Raw genomic sequence first — 10,567 nt, forward strand, 5'->3', positions numbered from 1 at the left:
TTGAGTCCGGTCATGGGGCCTGGACTCTGGGCCTGGGTGCTGTCCCTCAGCTCTTCAGCTCAAGGCTAGCGCTCTACCACTTGAGCCACAGCACCACTTCTGGCTTTTTTTCTTTTTTCTTATGTGGTGCTGAGGAATCGAACCCAGGGCCTCAAGCATGCAAGGCAAGTGCTCTACCACTGAGCCACCTTCCCACCCCCCCAGCCCTTTATTTTTATTTTTTAGTGCTGGGGATAAACTTAGGACCTTGCAGAATGAAGAGATTCTTAGAACTATTCTGGTTACCACTATGGTCCCAGATTCCTTTGTTTTTGCATTTGAAGCAGAGTTTTCCTATGTAGCCCTAATTGGCTTCAAACTCGTGATCTTCCCTCAGTCTTCCAAAAACTGGAATTCCAAGTGTAAACCATAATAGACATCTTTAAACATATCTTCTAAGATATACCTATCATCAGGTAGCTACTTAGGAGGTTGGGATCTGAGGATTATATTTTGAAGCCAGCCTGGGCAGGAAAGTTCAAGAGAATCTTATCTCCAATTAACCAGTAAAAAGCCAGAGGTGGAGTTGTGGCTCAAGTGGTAAAGCACCAACCTTGAGTGAAAAATATAACCAGTGCTAAGATAAGCTTGTTTCACTTTTTTTTTTTTGGTCGGTCGTGGGGCTTGATCTCTGGGCTTGGGCGCTATCCCTGCACTCTTCAGCTCAAGGCGAGTGCTCTACCGCTTGAGACACTGCCGCTTCCAGTTCTCTAGTGGTTTATTGGAGATAAGAGACTCACAGACTTTTCTGCCTGGCTGTTTCACTTTTATTAGTGCTTTCAAATGACTCATTTTTGCAACAACCCTCTCTCATCATGGAAATAAACACCGCAACCCCTTTTTCTTTCTATCAAATCATATAATGAATACTGTTTTTAAAAGATTAATTTTTAGCCAGGCGCTGATGGCTCATATTGGTAATTCTAGCTTTCAGTAAGCTGAGATCTGAGGATTGAGATTCAAAGCCAGCCCAGGCAGCACAATCTGTGAAACTTATCTCTAATTCATTACCAAAAAGCAGGAAGTGGTGTTTTGGCTCAAGTGGGAGCAATAAAGCTCAGGAGCAGTGCCCAGGACCTGAGTTCAAGCTCCAGGAACAGCACACAAATACAAAAATAATTTTTGCCAAGTGCCAGTGGCTCATGCTTGTAGTCCTATCTACTCAGTAGGCTTTGATCTGAAGAGTAAGATTTAGAGGCCATCCCAGGTAGGAAAGTCCAAGAGATGCTTATGTTCAATTAACCACCAAAAAGCTATGGCTCAAGTGGTAATGTGCTAGTCTTGAGTAAAAGAAGCTCAGAGAAGCTGGGCACCAGTGGCTCACGCCTGTAATCCTAGCTTCTCAGGAGACTGAGATCTGAGAATCACAGTTCAAAGCCAGCCCGGGCAGGAAAGTCCGTGAGACTCTTATCTCCAATAAACCACTAGAAAACCAGAAGTGGCACTGTGGCTCAAGCAGTAGAGCGCTCACCTTGAGCTAAAGAGCACAGGGACAGCACCCAAGCCCTGAGTTCAAGCCCCACGGCCAACAACAACAACAAAAAAAGCTCTGAGACAGCACCCAGTACTTGAGTTTAAGCCCCAGTACTGGCATACAAACAAAAAAATATGTTTTAAACTAGAGCATGAGAAGAAAGAAAGATTTCCAGGTGCTGGTGACTCATATCTGTAATTCTAGCTACTCAGGAGGCTGAGATCTGAAGATCATGGTTTGAAGCCAGCTTAGGCAAGGAAGTCTGTGAGACTCTTATCTCCAAATAACTACCAAAAAGCAGGAAGTGGAGCTGTGGCTCAAGTGGTAGAGGATTAGCCTTAAGGAAAAGAAGCTAAGCAACAGTGCCTAGGCGCCAAGTTCAAGCCCCAGTACACACACACACACACACACACACACACACACACACACCCTCTCTCTCTCTCTTTCTCATGAGTGCACACATGTGCATGCAAATGCGCACACACATGTGATACACACACACACACACACACACAAACAAGGAAAAAACTATTGCAGATCCAAGAGCCCTGTAATCCTACATACTCAGGAGGTTAGGATCTGAGGATTCAGTTAGAAGCCAGCCTGGACAGAAAAATCTGAGTCTCTCTCTTTTTTTTGGGGGGGGGGGTCCGGTCCTGGCCTTGAACTCTGGGGGCCTGGGCACTGTCTCTCAGCTCTTCAGCTCAAGGTTAGAGTTCTACCACTTGAGCCACAGCGCCACTTCTGGCTTTTTTCTTTTTGCTTATGTGGTGCTGAGGAATCGAACCCAGGGCCTCAGGCATGCAAGGCAAGCGCTCTACCACTGAGCCACCTTCCCAGCCCCCTGTGAGTCTCTTCTGTCCAATTAAGCAGTAAAAAGCCAGAAGTGAAGGTGTGACTTAAGTGGTAGAGCACCAGCTTTGAGTGAAAAAGACAAGCCAGAAAGTGAGGCTCTGAATTTAGGTCCCATACTATGTATGTATGTACACACACAAACTATCTTAGAATAGAAGCTTTGGGTGAACTTTTTTTTTGTTGGTCTTGGGGCTTGAACTCTGGGCCTGGGCACTATCCCTGAGCTCTACAGCTCAAAGCTACTGCTCTACTACTTGAGCCACAGTGCCACTCTTGGTTTCCTGGAGGTTAATTAGAGGTAAGAGTCTCAGGGACTTTCCTGCCTGGGCTGGCTTTGAACCTTGACCCTCAGATCTCAGCCTCCTGAGTAGCTAGGATTATAGGCATGAGCTACCAGTGTCCGGCTGGGTGAAATTATTATTATTATTATTTTGGGTCTGGTCGTGGGGCCTGAACTCTGGGCCTGGGTGCTGTCCCTCAGGTCTTCAGCTCAAGGCCAACGCTCTACCACTTGGGCCACAGTGCCACTTCCGGCTTTTTTCTTTATGTGGTGCTGAGGAATCGAACCCAGTGCCTCAGGCATGCAAGGCAAGCGCTCTATCACTGAGCCACCTTCCCAGCCCTGGGTGAAAGTATTAGTGTGGTTAATGTAGCAATAGAAAAAAAAAAATATGTTTCAGTGCTGGGAACGGAACTTAGAATCTTACATTCTAAGCAAACATTCTGCTACTGAGTTATATCCCCAGTCCTCAATAGAGAAGAACTGAATCATGCTTATAAGGAATGGAACAATCAGAAAAACTCATAAGCAGAGATGATCTTCCAACTCACTACAGGATGGGGAAGGGGAAGGAAAAGAAAGTTGATAGAGCCATCCAGGATCAGGAAAATTGGTTAGGAAAGAACAACAAAGCTGAAAAAACAAGGATTAAACAAGGAGACAAAGTTGAAACAAGGAAACTAAATCCAAAGGAAGACACAAAAACAGGCATATAATTGATAAATTGGATTAAAATATCAAAATCTATGAGCCGTGTAGTAAAACACACTGAAAATAAAGAGGTAAAACTAAATATTGTGTCAGAATGTATCAGAAAATGCAAGTGGAGGGCTAGGAAGGTGGCTTAGTGGTAGAGCGCTTGCTTTGCATGCCTGAGGCCCTGGGTTCAATTCCTCAGCACCACATAAGCAAAAAGAAAAAAGCTGGAAGTGGCGCTGTGGCTCAAGTGGTAGAGTGCTAGCCTTGAGCTGAAGAGCTGAGGGACAGTGCCCAAGCCCAGAGTTCAGGCCCCACGTCCGGACCCCCCCCCCAAAAAAAAACAAAGAAAATGCAAGTGGAATGAAAGTAGATCTGATGATACAATTATCAAGTCAAGATCCAAAGCCCAAAGCATTGAAAAGATATAAAAGACAATGCATAATAACGAAGTGCACATTAGGTGAATTAGATAAAATATGTTTTTGTTTTGTTTTTGGGTCCGGTCGTGGGGCCTGAACTCTGGGCCTGGGCGCTGTCCCTCAGCTCTTCAGCTCAAGGCTAGCACTCTACCACTTGAGCCACAGCACCACTTCCGGCTTTTTTCTTTTTGCTTATGTGGTGCTAAGGAATCGAACCCAGGGCCTCATGCATGCAAGGCAAGTGTTCTACCACTGAGCCACCTTCCCAGCCCTAGATAAAATATGTATAAATCATTGCACAAATAACTACAGCAAAAATTTATAGAAATATAATGAAACCTCAAAATGAAGTCAGGCACTGGTAGCTCATGCCTGAAATCCTAGCTACTCAGAAGACTGAGATCTGAAGATAAAAGTTCAAAGCTAGCTCAAGAAGAAAAGTCTGTGAGACTCTTATCTCCAATTAACCAGCAAAAATTCAGAGGTGAAGCTGTGGCTCAAATGGTAGAACACCAGCCTTGAGCAAAATTGCCAAGTCTAAGCTGGGTGCTGGTGACTCACACCTGTAATCCTAACTACTCAGGAAACTGAGATCTGAGGACGGTGGTTCAAAGCCAGCCTAGGCAGTAAAGTCCATGAGACTCTTATCTCTAACCACAAAAAACTGGAAGTGAAGCTGTGACTCAAAATAGTAGAGCACTATTCTTTAGCAAAAATGCTCAGGGACATGCCCAGGCCTTGAGATCAAACCCTAGGACAAAACCCAAAAACCAAAAACCAAAACCAAAACCAAACAAAAACAAAACAAAGAAAAGGAAAAAAAGCCAAGTGAGAACATAAGACCCTGAGTTCAGGTCCTAAATACCTCCCCACCCCCACCCCCAAAAGCCTCAAATCAAAATTTATTCTGAGAATTTTATATCTTTCTTATAATATGATATACCATATTAACAAAAACAATTAAAGTTTAAAAAGAAACTCTAGCTACTTGAGGCAGAGACCTGGGGATCAAGGTTTGAGGCCAGCCCTGGGCATAAAAGTTGGCAAGACTCCATTTCAACCAATGACTGGTTGCATTGCCACAGCCTGACATTGAGAAGCACAAATCAAAAGGATTTCAGCTCAGGCTAGCCCAGGCATAAAGTAAGATCCTTCGTCAAAAATACCAACTTCTTTTTAGGGGGGGGAGGTGTGATTCAAATAGTAGAGTGTCTACCTTGCCAGAGGGAAATTCTGACTTCAACCTCCAGTATCACAGAAAGTGGAGGGAGAACCACATGATTATCTCCATTGATGCAGAAAAGGCTTTTGACAAATACAATACCCATTCTTGTTAAAAGCTCTGGAGAAAATAGGAATAGAAGGAACATTCTTTTTTTGGAAGTTATTTTTGCATATTTATTCATTTATGTGCATTTTGTGAATTTTTTATTGTGAAAATAACATACAGAGGGGTTACAATTACATGAGCAAGGTAATGAGTATATTTCTTATCAAGCATTGTTGCCTCCTCCTTTGGTTCCCCTTCCCTTCCTACCCCCCGCCAAAGTTGTAAAGTTCGTTTTTTGACTTAATGTCTTTTACATACTAACATTCCTTAAAACAATAAAAGCCATATACAATAGACCAACAGCCAATATCATACTAAACGGGGGAAAAAATTAAAACCAATTCCCCTAAAATCAGGAATAAGGCAAGGATGCCTACTCTCTCCATTCCTCTTCAATATAGTCCTGGGATCCTTAACTAGAGCAATAAGGCAAGTAAAGGACAGTAAAGGGATCAGGAAGGAAGAAATTAAACTACCCCTATTTGCAGATGACGTGACCTTATACCTAAACAACCCCCAAAACTACACTCCTAAACTCCTAGAACTTATAAACCACTTCAGCAAAGTAGCAGGATACAAAATTAACCCACAAAAATCAGTTGCCTTTCTGTACACCAACAATGTACAAGCAAAAAGGGAAATTGGGAAAACAATCCCATTAGCAATAACCTCAAAAAAAAAAACCTAGAAATTAACCTAACCAAAGATGTAAAGGACCTATTTAGTGAAAACTACAAAAGTCTAAAGAAAGAAATCAGAGGATACCAGGAAATGGAAGGACCTTCCATGTTCATGGATGGGTAGAATCAGTGTCATGAAAATGGCCATACTGCCTAAATTGATATACAAAATCAATGAAATTCTCATCAAAATCCCAATGATGTCCTTCACCGAAATAGAGAACAACAAAAGACTTAGAATTGCCAAAGCAATTCTAGTCAAAAGAAACAACACAGAAGATATCACAATATGGGGCTGGGAAGGTGGCTCAGTGGTAGAGCACTTGCTTTGCATGCTCGAGGCCCTGGGTTCGATTCCTCAGCACCACATAAGAAAAAAGCCGGAAGTGGCGCTATGGCTCAAGTGGTAGAGCACTAGCCTTAAGCTGAAGAGCTGAGGGACAGCGCCCAGGCCAGGAGTTCAGGCCCCACGACCAGACCCCCCCCCAAAAAAAAAGAAAAAAAAAAGAAGATATCACAATACCAGATTTTAAGCTCTACTATAGAGCCATAATAACAAAAACAGCTTGGTGGGCTGGGAAGATGGCTCAGTGGTAGAGCGCTTGCCTTGCATGCATGAGGCCCTGGGTTGGATTCCCCAGCACCACATAAGCAAAAAGAAAAAAGCCGGAAGTGGTGCTGTGGCTCAAGTGGTAGAGCGCTAGCCTTGAGCTGAAGAGCTGAGGGACAGCGCCCAGGCCCAGAGTTCAGGCCCTACGACCGGACCGCTCCCCCCCCCCCACCAAAACCAAGAAAACAAAAACAGCTTGGTATTGGCATAAAAATAGACCCGAAGACTAATGGAATAGATTAGAAGATCCAGAAATAAAATCACATACTTAAAGTCAGCTCATATTTGACAAAGGAGCCAAAGACATACAGTGGAAGAAATATTGGTTCTGAGAAAAAAGGGTAGCCACATGCAGAAAACTAAAGATGGACCCCAGCCTGTCACCATGCACCAAGATCAACTCAAAATGGATTAAAGACCTCAGCATCAAACCTGAAACTTTGAAATTACTGCAGGACAAATTAGGAGACACACTAGAATTTATAGGCACAGGCAGGAACTTCTTTTTTTTTTTTTTTTTTTTAGGCAGGAACTTCTTGAACAAAGTCCCAGGGTCCAAAAAATTTGGAGAGAGATTTGACAAATGGGACTACCTTAAAAAGTTTCTGCACAGCTAAAGACATATATACCAAACTAGAAAGACTGACAACCAATTGGGAAAAGATATTTACCAGCAATATATCAGACAAAGGCCTAATATCCATTATATATAGGGAACTCAAGAAACTAATCCCTCCCAAACCTAACAAACCAATCATTAGATGGGCAAGGAATATAAAGAGAGACTCCTCAGAAGAAGAGATAAAAATGGCAAAGAAACACATGAGGAAATGTTCATCATCCCTGGCCATAAAGGAAATGCAAATAAAAACAACCCTGAGATACCACCTTACCCCAGTTAGAATGGCACATATCCTAAACTCAGCCAAGACACATGCTGGCAGGGATGAGAAGAAAGAGGAATCCTACTGCACTGCTGGCGGGAATGTAAACTAATGCAACCACTCTGGAAAGCAGTCTGGAGGTTCCTAGAAAGCTAAATATAGACCTTCCCTATGACCCAGCCATACCACTTCTAGGCATCAACCCTGACCAAAAGGAACCAGGATACAGGACAGTTTCACCTCCATATTCATTGCTGCACTGTTCTCAATAGCCAAGATATGGAAACAACCCAGATGCCCCGCTACAAATTAATGGATCAAAAACTTTGGTACCTATATACAATGGAATATTATGCAGCCATTAGAAAGGACAAAATAAGGGCTGGGAAGGTGGCTCAGTGGTAGAGTGCTTGCCTTGCATGCCTGAGGCCTTGGGTTCGATTCCTCAGCACCACACAAGCAAAAAGAAAAAAAGCCAGAAGTGGTGCTGTGGCTCAAGTGGTAGAGCGCTAGCCTTGAGCTGAAGAGCTGAGGGACAGCACCCAGGCCCAGAGTTCAGGCCCCATGACTGGACCCCAAAAAAAAAAAAAAAGAAAGGACAAAATAATGGTATTTGTAGGGAAATGGATGGAATTAGAATAAATCATGTTGAGCAAGGTAAACAAAGATCAGTGAGACAAACAGCACATGGTCTCCCTGATATGCAGATGTTAAATTCAAACTGTGAGGAGATATAACAAAGTAAACAGGGCTCAAGAAACAAAGGATCTCTTGTGTTTGTTTTTTTTTTGGGGGGGGGGTCCGGTCATGGGGCCTGAACTCTGGGCCTGGGTGCTGTCCCTCAGCTCTTCAGCTCAAGGCTAGCGCTCTACCACTTGAGCCACAGCGCCACTTCCAGCTTTCTTCTTTTTGCTTATGTGGTGCTGAGGAATCGAACCCAGGGCCTCAGGCATGCAAGGCAAGCGCTCTACCACTGAGCCACCTTCCCAACCCCAAAGGACCTCTTCTTAATTTGTTGTATCATTTTTAGATGGCTCCATACTCTTGACCTCATATACATGGTATATTATGTACACATCTGAGGGAAGCTAGGAGGGTACAGAATCAGAGGGAAATGGAAACAAGGGGGAAAATACAACAGAAGGGTCCATTAGGAGGGTGAACATTGATGAAAATGAACTGAGCAACTCAAGGGAAGCTATGGAAAGAGAAAAAAGAGGAACAGCTTATTCTAAGCAGAAGGAAAGAAATGTACATATCACCTGATTTGGAAAAAATAGCTGTAGTGTCAAAGTTTGTAAAGTCCACAAGCTTTCTAGACCATGATAATGACAGTGCACCTCGTGAAGGTTAAAATGTGTTTGTGAGTTTAACTAAGTATCACTATCCCACAATATTGCGCATTTTGTGAAATTTATGCAATCACTTAATCTCAATAAAGAAAAAAAAGTGTGGGGCTGGGAAGGTGGCTCAGTGGTAGAATGCTTGCCTTGCATGCATGAGGCCCTGGGTTCGATTCCTCAGCACCAGATAAACAGAAAAAAAAAAGCCAGGGGCTGGGAAGGAGGCTCAGTGGTAGAGCACTTGCCTTGCACGCTCGAGGCCCTGGGTTTGATTCCTCAGCACCACATTAGAAAAAAGCCAGAAGTGGTGCTGTGGCTCAAGTGGTAGAGTGCTAGCCTTGAGCTGAAGAGCTGAGGGACAGCACTCAGGCCCAGAGTTCAGGCCCCACGACCGGACCAAAAAAAAAAAAAAGCCAGAAGTGGCACTGTGGCTCAAGTGGTAGAGCGCTAGCCTTGAGCTGAAGAGCTGAGGGACAGCAGCCAGGCCCAGAGTTCAGACCCCTCGACTGACAAAAAAAGCAAAGAAAAGAAAGAAAGAAAAGAAAAAAAAGTGGAGTGGCTGGAAGGAGCAAAGCATGGTAGCACACATTTACAATCCTAGTGCTAGGGAGATTGGGTTAAGAAGATTGTGATTTTGAGGCTAACCTGGGATACAGAGTGTTAGATTATTTGGACTTTGCAAGAAAACCACGCAGATATACAGGTACAGAGAACAAAGAAAGATTTATTGCCAGGAGAAGGGGCCGGCAAGACCCCTTCTCACAAGGGAGAAGTGAGAAGCACCAGCTATTGTCTGAGGGGACCTATATAAGCTAGGAGGTCTAGGAGGGGCTAGAGGGGCTAGCAGACAGAGACCCTGGTGTGGACGTGTGGGCGGGGGGGGGGGGGGGTCATCATGGCAGACTAGGATTTATGGCTGCTGTCCAAATAGTAGATAAGGGATCCTGCAGCTACCCAGACCTGAAGGTTACTCTAAGGGGCTCTTGTTGCCTTATATGGTGGTAGCTGCCCCACAGAAGTGCCATCTCAAGCTAAAGGGGGCTGGAGGCTGATTATTTACTGCCTTTACTAAATGGGCCTAGTGTTGCCTAGGAAGTATGCTAAGCTGTGGAGAGGGGAAGGAGCATACTAAGCTATGGGAAGGGAGCTCTCTGGGCTAACACAGAGAGAGTTGAAGGTCAGCATGGTCTATATGGCAAGACCCTGCTTTAAAAAGAGTTTAAAAAAAGCTAAAAAAGATGAAAATCATAATGTGCCATACCCGGCATAAAATTTTTTATCTTAAAGGAAACAATATAGTTTCAATCTTTCATTAATTTTGAAGCCAATGGACTCGTTCTTAGCAAGTCTGTTTTTCAACTTTTTTGTTTTACTCTACTCCTCAAATAACTACTATGGTCAGCCTTGCTGGCTTGGGGTAGAACTCCCAGGTAGAGTACTTGCCTAATGCACAGGAGATCCTGGGTTTCACCCTCAGCACCTTAAAAAATTAGCCTTGCCTGAAAAGAATAAGAGAAAACATCAAAGAACAACAGTCATGTGATCTCTTTCATTACCTGGTGAACTATGGACATTGAAACTACATCAAAAGTTTGATTACATTAAGAGTGCTTGCTTTGAGTTGAACAGCTAAGGACAGTGTCCAGGCTCAGAGTTCAAGCCCCACGACTGACAAAAAAAAAAGAACAACAACAGAAGTTTGATTACTTAAAAATTAATGACCAGCAGGCATCTGTAGCTCACACTTAGAATTCTAGCTACTCAGGAGACTGTGATCCAAAGGATCATAGTTTGATGCCAGCCTGGGCAGAAAAGTTAATGAGACACCATCTCCAAAATAACCAGAAGAAAGCAAGACTAGAAGTGTGGCTCAAGTGGTTGGGCACCAGCTGAGTGAGGGAAAAAGCCAAGTTCAAACTTCAGTACAAAAAAGAAAGAAAGAAAGAAAAAGAAA

Source organism: Dipodomys merriami, unplaced genomic scaffold (genome assembly GCF_024711535.1).
Source record: "Dipodomys merriami isolate MVZ:Mamm:240054 unplaced genomic scaffold, mDipMer1.0.p SCAF_3, whole genome shotgun sequence".
NCBI lineage: Eukaryota > Metazoa > Chordata > Mammalia > Rodentia > Heteromyidae > Dipodomys > Dipodomys merriami.